The sequence below is a fragment of the Ursus maritimus genome, unplaced genomic scaffold (genome assembly GCF_017311325.1).
Source record: "Ursus maritimus isolate PB19 unplaced genomic scaffold, ASM1731132v1 scaffold_12, whole genome shotgun sequence".
Lineage (NCBI taxonomy): Eukaryota > Metazoa > Chordata > Mammalia > Carnivora > Ursidae > Ursus > Ursus maritimus.
Window position 1 is genome coordinate 62,868,602 of NW_024423564.1, and position 17,027 is coordinate 62,885,628.

At 38.5% G+C, this 17,027-nt stretch overlaps 1 protein-coding gene across 2 annotated transcripts in view; it reads right to left on the reverse strand.

Moving 5' to 3' along the window:
* Positions 1 to 17,027, reverse strand: part of OSBPL9 (oxysterol binding protein like 9) — a 186,492-nt gene that overhangs the window by 119,669 nt on the left and 49,796 nt on the right. The gene's annotated exons all lie outside the window — the stretch shown is intronic.

Sequence of the window (17,027 nt, forward strand, 5' to 3'; positions counted from 1 at the left end):
ATGGCTCTGCAACTACATTTTCACTTTCCACTGTGATTATCTGTTTATGTCTGCCTCCTCCCGTTGAACTGCCATGAGATCTTGTAAGTCAAAGACTATATATTATTTATTGATACATGACCTTCAACTACACACCCAATATGTGTCTTTTAAATAAAAGCATGAATAACTCCCCAAAAGGTAGGGAGGAGGGAACTGCATTTATAAGTTGTTTGTTTCAAGAAGGCGGGTAGGGTGGGTTTTAAACTTAGTTTTTTATATTCAACTACAAGTAGCCCATTAAGACAACAGGAATTAAGAGACAGGAAGCTATGCAAAATAGGGAGCGTACTGGTTAATGTCCTTAAGAAGCAAAAGTCTAAAGTATTTCAGAGAAAAAAAGCTAGAGAACATGAGATAGGTAAAATGTCCCAGGACGGTGACAAAAGCAGCAGCATGCCAGGACCTTGAAAATGGGGGCTGAAAAGAATCAAGGGGCCAAAATACCTAATCCCATGAATAAAGGCTACTCCTATCCCAAAAGGATTAGGTAATAGAGCCAAGTAAAGTGTCTCCTGAGAGTATAATAACTTAACCTGAGGTCACACAATTAATGTCAGAACCAGAACCACTGGCATGGTACCTACTTATTCCACGACAGCAAACATAAACACACCTCAGTGGGTAAGCATGTATGGGAGCAGATCATTCCGGTTAACTTAATTTTGTGGTTAACTGAGTTAACTTCCAACTTATGATGTATCAAATATTTGCAAAGTGACAACTGAATACAAAAATATGTGCTAGACACAGCTCTAGAATATATAACAATAGTCCCTGCCCTCAAAGCACTAATATTGCAGAGAAGGAGATAAAACATGCAAAGAGGTGAGCATAATACAAAGTAAAAAGTGATCTCCACATGGATGAACTTTGAAGGACCATATAATTCCATTTATATAAAATGTCCAAAATAGGCAAATTCGTAGACTAACAGTACATTAATGGTTGCTGAAGGCTGAGTGGAGGGGAAGAGGTGGGGTAACATAGGGAGTGACTGCTAATAGGTATGGGTTTCTTTACGAAACATTCTAAAATTGTGGGAATGGCTGCACAACTCTGTGAATATACTAAAAACACTGAATTGTATACTTTAAATGGGTGAATTGCATTGTACGTGAATTACATCTCAACAAATCACCCCCATATCAAATGTTTGCTCTTTCTTCTGAGTCCCTTAATGTGAATTTACCAGTGACTTAGTCAACTCAGATGGAAACCTCTAGGTTCTACATGTGTTCTCCTTCATTCTATCACCACAAATTGTGCTCATTCCACCTCTCAACTATAATCTCAAACATGCCAACTCTTCTCCATCCCATGAACTGCCAATGCCTAAAATTCAGGCTCTCATCACTACATGCTTAATAGGCAATCTGTCTCCCTTCAGTCTGGCTACCTTTTAGTCCAGTCTTTGCTATTGCCAGAGTAATATTTCTAAAGCACAGGTTCTCACAGGAGACAAAGATATTTTTTTTTTTAAGATTTTATTTATTTATTTGACAGAGAGAGAGACAGCCAGCGAGAGAGGGAACACAAGCAGGGGAAGTGGGAGAGGAAGAAGCAGGCTCATAGCAGAAGAGCCTGATGTGGGGCTCGATCCCAGATCGCCGGGATCACGCCCTGAGCCAAAGGCAGACGCTTAACCGCTGTGCCACCCAGGCGCCCCAGGAGACAAAGATATTTAAAACCTTCCATGGGTCTCCATGAACTAATAGATAAAGTCAACATCTCTTCATAATGCCATTCAAGACTATTCAAAATCTGGCCCAACAAACCTTTCCATGGTCATCAACTGGCTCCTTCCTCCTTAACACAGAGAAGCCCAGTATATACTCATCCCCAACATTTCTTCCACACTCTAGGGAGAAAAAACCAAACACACCAAGTAACTGCACTTTTTTAATATCCTTCCTCAAGCTCAATTCCCAACCATTGTTAAACAAAAGCAACACCCCAGATCTCCCCCTAGCTACCCTCCTTTCTCACTGCTTCCACAGAGGAGATTTTTGGAAATTGTCCAAGCCTTAACCTTTTATCCACTCCTGCAATCTAGCTTCTTTCCCACCACTACAATAAACTGCACTCTCACAGGTCTCCAACGACCGCTTTAGTACCCTCCAGTTTTGTCATATACCACCAGTCTAAAGCACTGCTACTGCTGCTGACCACTTCTTTCTTGAAACTCTCCTTCGCTGGCCCTTAATTACCTAAGCTGTGCTTCAGAAATATTTCTACCTAAGTACCTGTGACAACCTACATGGGAGAAAGCTTTCTTTTCTTGCCCATTACACTTTTCCCCTTCTCTGTCCAAATGCTTCTTTGAAGACTCTGGAAGCTAGCTAACAACCTCCCAGTCCCATCAGGTGTTGTCATTACCCTGAACATTCACCTGCATCTATACCCATCTATACCCACTATATTCACTTGTCATGTGGAAAAAGGGCTCCATACCCTATAACCATTCCTTAGGTCTCTTACTCTACTAATTGTCAACTTGACTACTGGCCCTTTCCCAACAGTATTTACACATGTTCAAATTCTTTACCCTGTTAAACAACAAACATTTTCAATTACACATCTTCATCTAGCAATTAGTCCACCTCTCTCATTCCCTTCCAGTCAAGATTATTATTCAGACTTGCCCAAGCCTCCTGCCTAAATTTTTTTTAAATTCCCATTCCTTGTAGGGTATGTAACTGTATCAATGGCTCTTCTTTACCTTCAAAGAAGGTGACCATATGACCTGATTTGCCTGGGCCAGTTCAGTTCTTCCTGTTGTCCTGGCATAATAATTAATAGAGTGTGCTGGTTAGGGGTTATGGTCACTCTGCCGTAGCTTTGCCTACAATGTCCTCAATGATTTGCTCCATGCCTACCTCTCATCTCTTACCAAATTCTACAGCTGGACAGCTTGAGGTTTACCAATTGCCCCAGGTTCTCTTCCACCAAATATCCATTCTCTCCCTTTATCCTGGTTATACTACTTATTTTTTACATTTGATAAAGTAAAACTCCTTTTACTAATCCACATACAGAATAATATTCTATTGTTAAGCAAAGTTCTTTACTATGCTAACCCATCAAAATACTAAAGTTTTTATTTCAACCCTGCTTTTATGACCCACTATACCAACATAATAAACATATATATTTTTCAGTGACTTTTCATGATTTTTCTTCTGAAGATATGAGATGATCAACCTTTCAGGTTATCAGTACTTGGGCTAACCAAGGTATGTACTGCTTCAGGGTCACACTATCCAAGTTCCAGATAGAAAGTGACTGGAGCTGGAGTCTCGTACAACCAGATGAATTTCCTGACTTTCCCTCTTCTCCTTTCCTCCATACACACAAAACTTCAGACATGAATCATAGTTCTGGTACCAAAGAAAAGTTTTGCTCTCATGGCTTAGGGGGAAAAAAATCCCATGAAACAGAGTTCTGGCTATTTTAGGGCCAATCTCCATTTGCAAGAAGAGAGACTAGATTGGTAAAATGACTCCAAAGATAGTAAAAAAGAAATGATGACTCCTCTGGGACACAGACTGCTCACACAACTAAAAGGAATGTAGACAGTGCTAAGAATACACAGCACAGCTACTCCCACAGTAACTTCACAACGATATACTTCCTCTCCCTGCTGAAATACTAGAAATCTCTTACATTCATATAACATATTTAAATATGGCATTGGAGATTGAGGCAGAACGGGTATTACTCATAGAAAACTGAGGCTCAGAGAGGTTAAAAAAAAAAAATGCCCAGGGTCCTGCAACCTAAAAGGCAGGAGTACTGAGGTCTTTCAATTCCTGATTCAAAGCCCTCTCTTAACAGGGCATTGTTATAATAAGCAATATTCACTAATTACTTCAACACATTTATTAAATACTATTCTGGGCCAGTAACCTTAATAGCCAGGGAATATAAATATGAATAAAATATATCTCTGTCCTGGAAGAGCACATCATCTAAAGGGAAAAAAAGAGGAGTCAACAAAACCGGGGAAGCAGAAAAGCGTGAGGTTTAGCCTGCTCACCAAAGATGCTGCTGTGTGGAGGGCCGACCTTAACACCATTCATTGATTCAGCAAGTATTCATTAAAATGTCTAGGCATTGTTCTAGGTAATAGTAATAGAACAGCAAACAATCTGCTTTTTTTTCCACTCAATATTATTTTGAGATTTGTTCATGTTGAATAAATAAGTAAATACATATAAATATACACATATACACTTATATATGTACATATATATTTTCCCATGCTGAGAATATATGTGTGTATGCACACACACAACCCATTTTGAGAATATGGACATACATTTTACCTGCTATATAGTTTTCCACTGTGGTATAAGTATACCACAATTTATCAGTTCTTCTATGTAGAACATTTAGGTTATTTTTAATTTTTCCTATTCCAATAATCCAGCAATAACAATCACTATATGTCTCCTGGTAACACTTCTGTAAGAAAGTGTCAAGCATATGTTCTGAAATGGAATAGAGTTCCATTTTTATGTGGAGTTGGGCATAACTTCAACTTTACTAAATACGCCAAAATGACTCTCCTAAGTGGTTGTACTGATTTATGTCCCAACAAGCACTCTATGAGAGTTTCCTATACCCCTCAATCACTAGCCAACACCAGGTATACTCAAACTTTATAAATTCTTGGCAATGTGACAAAAATACTATCTTGCTGGAGTTTTAATTTGCATTTTCTGATATCACTGAGAATAAGAACCTGGTCACATTTATTGCCATTCTTATTTCCTCTTACATGAATTGAGTGTACATATCTTTCCACATTTTCTTTGGGGGCATTCTTTTGTCTTTCGGGGCATTCTTTTTGTCCTTTGATTTGTATGTGTTTTGGGTTTTCTTTTTGTCTTTTTCATTTTAGGCTTTCTATATATATCCTGGAAATTAAAGCTTTGCCAGTTTTATGCATTGTAAATATCTTCTCTCCTGTCCAAGGGCTATCTTTCTCTTTCATTGTGGTGTCTTTTGGTTGGTGGTGGGTGATGTTCAAAGGTTTTAAAATTTGAATGTTGTCAAATCTATGAATCTTTTCTATCATGGTTTGTACTTTAAAACATCCTATTCTGTCTTGACATCATAAAGACATTCTTCTATACATTCTTATAAGTATGAATTTTCATTTTATACCTTTAGTACCTCTGGAATTTATTTTTGTAAATAGCATGAAGTAGGAAGTAAATTTTATTGTTTCCATATGATCCAGCGTCATTTACTGAGTGACAATGTCTGACTTGCAAGGCTTTCATATTCTAAACTCTCATAGTTGCATGGTTCTATTTCTCTTTTGTGCCATTGATCAATTTCCTTCCCCTTATACCAACACCGTATCATTTTAATTACCATAGCTTCATAAAAAGCCTTAACATCTGGAATGGCAAGTCCCCCAACTCCTTATTCTTCAAATTTTTCTTGCCTCTTTACCATTTTAAATGATTTTTAGAATCACCTTGTCAAGTTCTTTGATAAGCCTAATTGTGGTTTTGACTGAACCACATGTGTTTATAGATTTAAGGGAAATAAGCATATATATGATAGAGTCAAACAAGAAGGAACAGTATAGAGCTTTTTCAATGTTCAGATCTTCCTTTAGTTTTTCAATGATGTCTTACAGTTTTCTTCCACCAAAGGAGTGCATTTATCTTGTAAAACATATTCCTAATAACTTACAGTTCTTGCTATTATAAATATTTTTAAATAAATTTTTCCTAATTGTCTCTGGGTCATATAAGGAACACTATGCTTTCTGCATATTGATTTCATATCCAATAACTTTGCTGAAGGTTAGTCATTCAAATAGTTTTTCTGTAGATTCTTGCGAATTTTTTTCTAAAGATTTATTTATTTATTTGGGGGAGAGAGCATGCATGAGAGGGTGAAGAGGGGGAAGGGCAGAAAGAGAGGGAGAATCCTCAAGCAGACTCCCTACTGAGCATGGAGCAGATGCAGGGCTGGATCCCAGGACCCTGAGATCATGATCTGAGCCAAAATCAAGAGCTGGATACTCAACTTACTAGGCCAGCCAGGTGCCCTGTGAATTTTTTTTTATATAGACCTCATACCTGCAAATACCAATAATGTTTATTCTTCCCCTCTAATCCTTTTTCTTTGAATTCTTTTGTTTCTTATTCTTGTGTTACATGTTTGCCAGGATCTATAGTACAGTTAAAGAAAATAATCTGCAAATACTAATTTTGATTCTTCCTTCCAAGCCTTCATTTTCCCTATCTTTTGTCTTACAGCACTCACTAGGACCTCCAGAGTACAATACTGAAAGACACAGCAAAAGCAGCCACCTCTGTTTGCTGTGAATTTTAAAGAGAATGCTTCTACTTTTTCACTATTATAAACACAGGTAGCTTTGTAGCAAATATCCCTTATCAGGTTAAGATTATTCTCTTCTATTCTTAGCTTGCTTGATCTTGAAGGCATGTTTCATTTTAGTCACTGCTTCTTCTGCATTTATTCAAATGGTCATGCACTTTTTCCTCTTTTGATCTATTAATATGGTAAATAACTTTAATTAACTTTAAAATTAGCATCCTAGCATTCCCAGAATAAATTCTATCTAGTCATAATACCTTTTGTTTATATATTCCTGGGTATGGTTTGCTGTATTTTGTTTAGGATTTTGAGATCTATATATATATATATTTTTTTTAAGATTTTATTTATTTATTTGAGAGAGCGAGTGAGTGGGACAAAGAGCAGGATCGGGGAGGTGGGGGCAGAGGGAGAGAGAGGGAAAAGCAAACTCTCAGCTGAGCAAGGAGCCCAACACAGGGCTCAATCCCAGGACACCGGGATCATGACCTGAGTCGAAGGCAGCCGCCCAACCAACTGAGCCACGAAGGAGACCCTTGACATCTACATTAATAAAGGACTCTGGCCTAAAATTTCCTTTGTTATTTTCTTGTTATTTTATTGTTGCCTTTTTCTAATTTTTTAAATTTAATGCTTAGCTCATTTTCAATGTTTTATATTAATTAAAGATCATAAATCACAGACTACCTAAGATGCAGTTTTAACACGTGATGCCTTCATTATTCAGGTTTAAATATTTCATAATTTCCATTATGATTTCTACATTCACCAATGAATTATTTAGAAGTATGTGTGTAAGGCAGTGAGTGGCTACAGTTTTGTTAAGGGATTTCTCATTTATTTCACTGCTGTCAAAGAATGTTATCTATGTGATACTGGGTTTTTATTATTCTCTTTTTCCATAACAATTTAAATTTTTTTTCTTAAAGTTTATTAGGTCTCATATTATACTGTTTCCAAGGTTTCTTCTGGCTAACATTTCCTGACTAAGATTTCATCACCTTCTTATTTTTAATTTATAATTATATTATACACATTCAGAAAATATAACAAAATTATATCTATGTACCAATCACAGAGATTAAGCAGAAATTTACATCTTGCCCAAAGGAGGACATTTTCAGTGTCAAATTCATAGAGAAGAGATGATGCTTGCAAAAAAAGCTACTGAATTAACAAAAAAGGCAGAAATCAATAGAGTGATTTTTCATAATGAAATGACACATCAATAGACAGAAGTTCTTACAGGATAGAGATCTAAGGGGACAAAAGTGAAGAAATTTTTTTTTTTTTTTAAGATTTTATTTTTAAGTAATCTCTATACCCAGCATGGGGCTCGAACTCAAAACCTGAGATCAAGAGTCGCATCCTCTACCAACTGAGCCAGCCAGGCTCCAAAGTGAAGATTTTGAGCTTCTACATTAACCTAAAAATACCTTTTTGCATCCTAAGATGGCAATGATTGTAAGATGAATCCCAAAGCCTGAGGTGTTAACATTTGAAAAAATAATGTACAGTCAATGAAATAAGACACTATCAGAAAAGTCAGTGCTAAAACTATTAATAATCCATGATGATGCACTGCTGAACTCTCTTGTGATGGACTAAAAGAAAAGAGAACAGATGACATATCCCTCAGGGAATCAGTTAACTCTGATGACCAGCACAACTGGTTAATGGAGTACTCATTTCATTGGGCTGGGTAGAAATTGTTACTTCAAGTCACATATGGATTAACAGTTTTCGAAAACTCACAATACATTTAACATAAAAACTTTGTTGAGTATTAATCCACCTTACTTTGGTGATTCCTAAGGCCGTGTAGAATTCTTCTGAATCTGAGATTCATTTTATCAATTAATTACAACAGTAACTACCATTCATTAAGAACCTAAGTCCCAAACACTGTATTGGAATATACTGTGTTGGACTTATTTTATCAATTAATCTGATATTCACAATTCTATGAGTAAATAATATGATGCCCATTCCAGAAAACAGGACTCAGAGCTAAATAGAGGAGTTGCCTAAAGACACAAAGCTAGTAAGTGACAGAATCTGGACTTCAATTCCCTTTCATACATGGCTTCTTTTTGTCTATATTACACACTACCTTTTTAATATTGCTACTTCTCCCTTTTGCAGATTTTTCCTAGAAATGTCAATATTTATCTTTTGCTAGTATGGGGGGGCAGGGGAGTGGAATCAGACCCCAGTTCTCACCAACATTTTACTTGTCCATCAAGGTGAGGGCACCACCTAGTGGCATATACTTTGCCACCATTATAGTCAAAGACCATAAAAATATGGGAAGGAAATGGTTTTTCACTGTTCTGCTTTCCTCCACTGGTTTGATACTACCTTGTAACAAGAAGGAGTGTCTGCATTAACTCTTGTAAGTTAAAAATAATAAGGAAGTCTGATAACACTAAGGATTAAGCAAGAGTTTTGGAACGAGACAGACACAAATTCATCCCAGATTCAATATTTACTTTGTGACCTTCGTAAGTTACTAAAAGTAGCTTGAATCTGTCTCCTCCTAACACCCTTTACCTGACAGGATTATCATGGAACTACATGTGAAAATCATCCAGCACAGCGCTTGATCCAAAGAGCTTCTGCAATAACTACTGGTTCCTTTCCCTCCCCTTTTATGTAGCCTAAAACCACATGTGTTCTGCTTTGTGTTTGTTTGCTTTTAATTTTAAGAGGGATCCACACCCAGCATGGGGCTTGAACTCACAACCCTGATATCAAGGGTTGCATGCTCTACCCACTGAGCCAGACAGGCGCCCCTTGCTGTTTCTAGAAATTATACCACACCACTGGCTCATACTGTGTTTAAGATAACTTCGATAGTTCTTTTTTATGTAAACTATAGTAAAGGCAAATTCCACAACATTTATTATTTTTATAATATACCAAATCAACAATAAGCATTTTTTGAGTACCTACTTAACTATGTACCAGGCACTGTGACAGTGTATGGAAACTCACTGAGTACAGAAAACAGAAAAAATAACATGTAACAAACACCATGCAATAAGTGCTTTCATGGATGTAAGTGGCAATGTTATGAAAAAATAGGGCAAAGTCTGTTAGAAGGATGTGGATGAGGAATGCTACACAGAAGGAACATTTGAAAAGTCTTTAAAAGATGAGCTCACCAGGTAAGAGCACAGAATTTCTGACATAAGGAAAAAATATATTAGGATAGCAGGAGCAATGAGGAATGAAGAAACACAGTGAGGGAACACAAAGAAGTATAGTGTGTTGGAACACAGTCTGGGATAGATGAGGAAGTGGGGAGAGATCTGTGGTACAAGTCAATGATAGCTCATTAAGCTCACTTGGAATCTAGAGGATAAATGCATTATCTATCATCATCATCATCATCATCCATACCAGTTACCATTTATTAGATATGAACTATGTGCCAAACCCTGTGCATACATAATTGCTAAGCCTTACAACAATCCTGCAAGTTACAGGTTATCTTCACAGTGCTCAAGAAATTTGCCCAATGGCACAGAGTCAGTAAGGGGTAGAGCTGAGTGAGATTCAACCCCAGCTGTCTTGATTCGTTCTACTACACTAGTGGTCCCAAACTTGGCTGCACAACAAAAATCACAAAACAAAATCTGTTTTTAAAAAAAATAGGTTCTAGACCCTATTCTGAAACAGAGTATCTAGAGAGTAGAACCTGGGAACCTAATTACAAACTCTCCAAATAATTCATAAATAGGAAGCCAAATGGAGTCAAACTTTTTGAAAATGCTACTAAGATTCTTAAAACAGACACACACACACACACACACAACTAATTAACAGCTTCCATCTATGTGCCAGGTGCCCAATCCTCACAAAATTCTGCAAGGGTATTATAATCTCCACTTGAAAGAGAAAACTCAAACTCAGAAAGCTTACAGATAACTTCCCTCTTCCAGTCAACAAGGGCAAAAATAAGACTCAAACACAGGTATGTCTGGTTCTTCTCTGTCATGCTGTGTGTGGTAAGCAGAATTTAAAAAAATTACCCCTATATAATTTCTTTCCCTTTTGGTGTGGGTGGAAACCTATGAATCTGATGAGATATCTCTGAAGTGATTATATTATAGAATGAGTTATCACTGGAGTGATTATGGCAAAAGGGAGATTATCTGGTGGGTGTAACGTAATCACATGAGGCCTTTTAAAAAGCAGTGTTTTCTGCAGCTGGTAGCAGAATGGGAAATTAGATTCAAAGCACTAGAAGGATTCAATGCATATTCCCTGCTGCCTTGAAGAAGGGAAGGGTCACATGACAAAGAAAAGCTACAGCTTTTAGAAGCTGAGAGAGGAACCCAGCTGACAGCAAGAAAATAAGAACCTCAGTCCTACAGTCAAAAGGAACTGCATTCTGCCAATAACCCGAATGACCTTGGAACAGATTCTCCCTTAGATTCTTCCTCAGAGCCTCCAGAGAAGAGCCCAGCCCAGTCAATACCTTGATTTTCATGGTGGTGAGACTTTAAGCAGAGAATGCTTTTGAAAGGTCTGGTCTACAGAACTGTGAGATAATAAACAGGTAAAGGTCTGGTTTTTTGTTTTGTTTTGTTTTGAGGGGGAGGTTTTTTAATTGTGGTAAAATACACAGAAGACTTACCACTTAAACATTTTTTTAAGTGTTCAATTTAGTGGCATTAAGTCCATTCACACTGTTGTGCAACCATCACCCATGTCCATCTCCAGAACTTTTTAATCTTCCCACACTAAAACTATGTACCCATTAAACACTAACTCTCCAATCTCCCTTCCCTCCAACCCCTGGAAACTACCATTGTCCATAAATTTGACTACTCTAGGTACTGCATATAAGTAGAATCATACAGTATTTATCTTTTTGTGACTGGCTTATTTCACTTAGTATAATGTCCTCAAGTTTCATCCATGTTGTAGCATGTGTCAGAATTTCCTTCCTTTTTACGACTAAATAATACTCCACTGTATGTACATACCACACTTTGCTTATCCATTCATCCACTGAATGAATACTGAATTGCTTCTACTTCTAGGCTACTATGAGTAATGCTACTATTTACGTGGGTGTACAAATATCTGTTTGAGTCTGCTTTCAATTGTTTTTGGATATATATAAAATCAGTGTTGTTTTAAGTCAATTCCTAATCTTGAAAACTGGGTAAGTAAAACAAAGTAATCAAGCATTTATCCTGTTTATTTGATCTGTAGCACTGGGTAACCAAATTCATGAAGAGAACTCCTTACAAAATACTTCTGATAAAAATTAGAACAAAATGATGAAATATCATAAATTTGCAACCCCCAAATTAGTTGATGAATCTAGGTACTGAACATCAGTAGCTGCTAACATCAGTAAGGAGCAAAAACCAAACCTTATATACCTCCTGATAAAAGAACACACCACTACCTACAGCCTTACCGAAGGGATCAAACCTGAGTCTTATCTAGTCTCTGCAACCAGTTGCCAATTTGCAGGAAAAGCAGAGGGCAGAAGAGTATGCAGAATTACAGCTGTGTGCAATCAGTGAATTCTATAGTATGGAAAACTCCTACAGGTCAAAGGGTCTGGATTCTTCAATAGATAAATTACAAACAAGATGTATCAAGTTAAAAAGAAGGGCAAGACAAAAATATAGAATTCAGAAATATAAATCCAAGGAGTGATTACTATAGAATAGTGGTTACTTTAAGAGACAGGGAGGGGCCAATAATTAAATGAGGCACATAAAGAGGCTTCCAGGGTAGCTGCTAAAATTCTATTTCTTTTTTTTTTTTTAAGATTGTATTTATTTATTTGACAGAGATACAGACAGCCAGCGAGAGAGGGAACACAAGCAGGGGGAGTGTGAGAGGAAGAAGCAGGCTCATAGCGGAGGAGTCTGATGTGGGGCTCGATCCCATAACGCCGGGATCACGCCCTGAGCCGAAGGCAGACGCTTAACCACTGTGCCACCCAGGCGCCCCTAAAATTCTATTTCTTTACCTGGGTGGTAGTCACAAGGGTTAATAATTGAGTTATATTTAAAAGAAAAAAAAAAAACACAGTGCATTAAATGTAACAATGAGACAGTGGCCCAAACCCAGACTGAATTCAATTTAAGAGCTGTCTCAATACAGCTCTGCCAGAGTCTCACTACTTAGCTATCTCAAGCCAAGAAAGCAGTTAATATCAGACTGAGTGGTGACTAAGGTCAGTAACAAATGCTTAGAAAAGCAATAAAACTGAGACGACAAAAGTGAAACCAATGGAAAGAAAAAAAAAGAACAGTAAACAGTGTAATAAGTTGAATTTTTAAAAATCTATATCCTATCACATATACAGCACCTGCTCAAAATAAGCCTGTGTCATTTCCATCCTGCAAATACACCATACTTACTTCTATCTCAGCATGAGAATTTTTCCATTAGATTTTTGTCTCTGGGTTCCCATTCATGATGGCAACGTAGGAAGATCCTGAACTCATCTCCTCCCATAAACATACTGAGTCTACAATTACACATGACAATTTTCTCTTACAAAAAAAACCTTAAAGGCTGGTCGAGTGACAACTACAAATGCAGTAAACAAGAGGAAAACTACATCAAAGTGGGTAGGAGAGGCTGAGATACAATTTCACCATAAACCATACTCCAGGCACAGCATCCCACAACCTGGAGAGAACTCAAAACCCAGAACTTCCATCAGGCATCCCAACTTTTAAGGGAGACAAAACATCTTTGAAAATCAACTGGGCTTGCATCTGGAGACCCACAAGACCCCAGGGAGCTGGGAAACAGCTCTTAAAGGGCTCAGGTGCTCTGACTCACCCACCACAAGGCCCAGCTCACAGACAACTGATCACACCCAGACTAAAAGTCAAGGAGGCCCACCTGCTTATATTAAAGTGTCAGCCTTACAGGCAGACACCTAATTTAACACACACATCTGAGAGCCTCCTAGAACAGTCGTCAAGGATAGAAACTGCACACTCTCCCTTTGCTATGCTCCAGAGCACCAATATTTCCTGGAAGGGAGCTTTCACATGTGTCTACTACTCCCATACCCACTGCCCCAATTCTGGGGGCTACTGCCTAAGAGATGCCTCTTGATCTGGAGGCCAGGGGAGCTTGCATTCCTGGTCCCATGGAAGTGCAATAATCAGTGTCACCAAGAAGGGAGATTATACTCATCTGGTGCCCTAATTTTTGCAATTGCTACCAGGGGACCCCTCTATATCACCTGGCTTTGGTGACCAGTGGGGCTTACTTACACTTGCAGGTCTGTAACCAACAGAGAAAAAAAATTCTTTCTTTTTTTAATTAAAGATTTTATTTATTTATTTTAGAAAGAGTGTGAGTGAGCACAAGTAGGAGAAGGGGCAGAGTGAGAGGGGGAGAGAGAATCTTAGACTCCATCCTGAGCGTGGAGCCCAATGTGGGGCTTGATCCCACAATCCTGAGATTGTGACCTGAGCCAAAATCAAGAGTCAGTGGCTTAACTGACTGAGCCACCCAGGTGCCACCAACAGAGAAAAAATTCTTCAACAGCTACCACCCAGGGGACAACAAGAGGCAACAGACCCAGGAGCCCAGTCTTTCTGTGAAGGCAACCTACTAGCTAAACATCATGACTACAGCCTGAGGGACAAGCTTCTAATTAAACATGCAACTTGGGGCCAACTGTAATCCTTTCCAGAGACCTTGGAAGGTGGGTGCTACCTTCACATTCACCCTCTGCCACACCCCAGAGCACCTGTCCTGGTTTTTATGCCTAGAACCCCAAATTTCCTGGCTGTTGCCCAGAGGATGTCCTTAATCACCCAGCTCTGGTGGCCAGGGTGAGTTGCACTGCTGGGTTCCACAAGACTGTGGTAATAGAAGAGATGCTTCTTGGCAAGCTACTACTACACAAACAGCAGACTGACGCACATTCCCCAGTCCTTCTCTGAAGGGAGCCCCTTAGCTTGTCTGGTACCTTTGACCTGAGGGGCAGGCTTCACATTTGGCACACATTTAGTGCCCTATGGAGCTGCTCTAACGAACACAGGCTGTGGACACTATCTTGGCCCTCTTCCTTGCTCCAGCTTCTGGTATCACCCAAAAAAGAGCTCTTACACACACCTGCAGCCCCAATTCCTGCATGACTGCCATCCAGGGGACACCTCCAGATGCCCTGGCTCTGATGGCCAGTGGGGCTTACATTTGCAGTCCCACAGGACTGTATATAATTGCATACATTTAAAAGCTGATGCTCCGGGGTCTGGCTTCCAGTCAGTTTGAATCTAGGTGCTGAGATCCTCCCCTTTGTGACACTGACAGGTCTTGGCACATCCTCAACTTTTGGGAGCTATTACAAATATAACAGACTGCTTGGACAAGCACAAAGGTTTGAGAGACAACCAAGAGCTGAGGTAGGGTTGAATGACAAGGTTCACCTCCTACAGGAGGCCACTTCTTCAAGTCTGGGAGAGGTGGGTGTTTTATCTACTGTACAGAAACCAACAGAGAGAGTCACACAAAATGAAGAAACAGAGGCATATGTTCCAAATGAAAGCCCAAGATAAAACCTCAGGAAAAAAAACCATGAAACAGAGACAAGTAATGTACCTGATTAAGAATTCAAATCAATGGTCATAAAGATGCTCACCAAACTGGGAGAAGAATGGGTAAACATAGTGAGAACTTAAAGAAATGGAAAATATAAAAAGGTACCAAAAGAAGTCACACCACTAAAGAATACAATAACTGAACTGAAAAATATACTAAAGGGGTTCAACAGCAGACTAGATGAAGCAGAAGAAAAGATCAGTCAACTTGAAGACAAGTCAGTGGAACTCAATCAGAACAGCATAAGGAAAAAAAGAATGAAAAAAGTGAAGACAGCTTAAGGGACTTATGCAACAACATCAAATAAAGTAACATTCACATCATGGGGCTCCCAGAAGAAGAGAGAAAAAGCGTCAGGAATCTTATCTGAAGGAATAATGGGTGAAAATTTCCCTTACCTGGGGAAGGAAACACATAGCCATGTCCAGGAAGTACAGAGAATCCCAAGTAAGAGGAACCCAAAGAGAGCCACACCAAAACACATTATAATTAAAATGTCAGAAGTCAGGGAAACCTGGGCAGCTCAGTCAGTTAAGTGTCTGCCTTCAGTTCAGGTCATGATCTGAGGGTCCTGGAATCGAGTCCCACATTGGGCTCCCTGCTCAGCAGGGAGTCTGCTTCTTCGTCTCCCTCTGCTGCTCCCCCTGCTCATGTTCTTCCTCTCTCTCAAATAAATAACATATTTTTAAAAATAAAAATAAATAAAATATAAGAAGTTAAAGACAGAATCTTAATAAAAAAAAAAACAACCTTGTGATATAGCAGAGAACCCACATAAGACCATGAGCTCATTTTTCAGCAGAAACTTCACATGTCAGAAGGGAGTGAATTGTCATATGTAAAGTGCTGAAAGAAAAAACTTCCAACTAAGAACTGTACCCAGCAAAGTTATCATTCAAAAGTGAAGGAGAGTTTTCCAGACAAGTAAAAGATAAAGGAGTTCATCACTAAACCAGCCTTTTAAGAATTGTTAAAGTGACATCTTAAAGCTGGAAAGGAAAGGCACTAACAAGAAAACATGTGGAAGTAAAAATCTCATGCATAAGGCAAACACATAGTAAAGGAGATGGATTAACCACTTTTAAAGCTAGTATAACGGTTACAAGACAAAAGTAGTAAAACTATTAATACAAAAATTAGTTAAACACAAAAAGATGTAAAATATGACATCAAAAATATAAAACTTGGTGGGGATAACAAAAAATACAGTTTTTACAATGCATTCAAATTTAAAGTTCCTATCAACTTAAAATACACTGTTACATATAAAAGCTGTAATGAACCTCATGGCAACCACAAAGCAAAAACCTATAATGAGAAAGGAATAATACTAAAGAAAGACATGAAACTACAAGGGTAGAGAGCAAGAGAATAAAGAACAGAGAGGAACTACAGAAACCACCAGAAAACAACAAAATGGCAACAAATACATACTTATCAATAATTACTTTAAATATAAGTGAACTAAATTCTCCGATCAAAAGACAGAGTGGTTGGATGGATAAATGAAACTAGACTCCCTTATATGTCACCTGAAAGATACTTACTTCAGATCGAAGGACACACAGAGACCGAAAGTGAAGGGATAGAAAAGATATTCTGTACAAATGGAAACCAAAAGAAAACTGGTATAGCTATCCTTACATCAGACAAAATAAACTTTAAAACAAAAACTGTAATAAAAGACAAAAAAAGTTATTACATAATGATAAAGGGGTCAATCCAACAGGCCATAACATCTGTAAACATTTATGCACCCAACATGGGAGAAACAAAATATATGAAGCAAATATTAACAGGCCTAAAGGGAGACACTGCTAGCAATACAGTAATAGGAGGAGACTACAGTAATCCAGTTTCATCAATGGATGCATCATCCAGGCAGAAAATCAATAAGGAGGGGCGCCTGGGTGGCACAGCGGTTAAGCGTCTGCCTTCAGCTCAGGGCATGATCCCAGCGTTATGGGATCGAGCCCCACATCAGGCTCCTTTGCTATGAGGCTGCTTCTTCCTCT